This window comes from Vigna radiata, unplaced genomic scaffold (assembly GCF_000741045.1).
Source record: "Vigna radiata var. radiata cultivar VC1973A unplaced genomic scaffold, Vradiata_ver6 scaffold_230, whole genome shotgun sequence".
Lineage (NCBI taxonomy): Eukaryota > Viridiplantae > Streptophyta > Magnoliopsida > Fabales > Fabaceae > Vigna > Vigna radiata.
The window spans coordinates 134,270-136,392 of NW_014543120.1; positions in this window are offsets into that span (position 1 = coordinate 134,270).

Consider the following 2,123-nt stretch of genomic DNA (forward strand, 5'->3'; position numbering starts at 1 on the left):
AATAATTAGCTTAGAAAATTCAAATTAATTAAAATTAGAATTTTCGGTCAAATTAAGCATATTTAGGAAAAACGGGAAAATACTGGACAATTAAGAACAATTCCCTGATTAATTCTAGCAGAATAAACTAAGTGAAATTAATAAAATATCGACTCATCACTTATCCAAAGACATACTCGAGAAGGGAGAAGGAAAAACAGTTTGAGCGCTTCATGGAGATCTTTAGAAAGTTGGAATTAACCATACCGTTTTCTGAGGCACTTCAGCAAATGTCCTCATATGCCAAATTTCTAAAGGAACTTCTCATGAAAAAGAGGAAGTATGTTGAGAAGGAAACCATTGAAGTGCAAGGAAATTGTAGTGCAGTCATACAAAGGAGATTACCTCCTAAATTGCAAGATCTAGAGAGTTTTACCATTCCATGCACCATTGGAGAGTTAGAAGTGGGCAAATATTTGATTGATCTGGGAGCTAGCATTAATCTAATGCCTCTTTCTATGTTCAAAAAGATTAGAGGATTAGATTTAAGCCAACAAGGATGACTCTTCAATTGGCAGACAGATCTCTTAAATATCCATATGGAGTGGCTGAAGATGTGATAGTTAAGGTGGATAAATTTTTATTCCCAATAGATTTTGCTGTTATGAAGATGGAGGAAAATGGAGATGCACCTTTCATTCTTGGAAGACCTTTCATGAAGACAACCAGGATTTTAATTGATGTGGAGAATGGTAAGCTGAAGGTCAGAGGACAGGATGAAGAGGTAAATTTTGATGTTTTCCAAGCAATGTCATATCCTAAAGATAAAAAGTCATGTTTTCAAATAGACATTGTGGAAGAACTTTGTATGCTGCAAGATAAGAGAATACAAAATGCATCTACATTGGAAAGAACTCTCATTAATGAATGTGAAGATTTACATGAAGAGGAAGATAAAATGATTGAAGAATGTGTCCGTGATTTGGAGGTAACAAAGGAAATTTCAATAGAAGAGGCCAACTTTGAAAGAATTGACCCCAAAGAGAAAGTGATGGAGACTTGCTAAGGGTTGGAAGCATAGAGATCTGGTTCCAAATAGCAAGCATTCCATGATGCAGAGAGGTGCAGCGGAATTGGATGTAGTTGAATGGAATTTGGTGTTTGGTGATGGAAGGTGTGTGTAATTGATCCTCTCAGCTCAGAAGGCCCTCCTATAATGGAAGGAAGCTAGAGGAAAGGGTAGAGAAAGTGCAAAGAAGCATTGACTCAAGAGCATTATGCCTGTGACAGAAATTCTGCAGCATTTCACTAAGGCTCAAAAGTGAGTTTTATAAGGATGAAGCCCTCTTATTTATAGGAGAGGAGGAGCTCAATTTCTGTTTACAAATCACTCAGAAAATTCAAAAGAAACCTAAGAGAAGCGCGCCAATTTGAGCAAGCACGTTCCATGCTTCCAGCCAGCTCATCCATGCACGTGGAGAATGTGATATCGTTCACGCTGAGTGGCAGTTGAGTGACGCTGAGCGGTGCTTGGCTGTCTTCAACATTTGGCTTCCTCTTCTTGGATGGCTTTGCTCCTAATTCTTGGATCAACTTCTTCAAGTTTTATTTAGGTCCTACAAAACAAAATATATGTATTTTAGTTTAGAGAAGAAGGAGTAGTATAAGTCACCTTCCACAAAAGCAAAATGATAGGTGATCCCTCTTCCTCTTGAATCTTCTTGGCCATGGCTCTAGTAAGAGGTCCAATATAGTTTCTTGATGGTCTTCCATCAGACCCTCCCTCTTGAAAAGGATCTGTCCTCAGATCTGCTTCATCCTGTTGGTCATCTCCTGTGAAAGGAATTAAATCACAGATGTTAAAAGTAGGACNGACACCATAACTTTCAGGAAGATCTAATATATATGNATTATCATTTATTCTCTTGACCACCTTGAATGGACCATCTCCTCTTGGAATGAGTTTGAACTTCCGTTGAGAAGGAAATCTTTCCTTTCTCAAATGAAGCCAAACTAGGTCTCCCTCTTCAAAGATTATTTTCTTTCTCCCTTTGTTGTTGTATTCAGCATACTTTTGAGTTTGTTTTTCAATTTGGATTTTAACCTTCTCATGTAATTTCTTGATAAACTCCGCTTTAGAAACA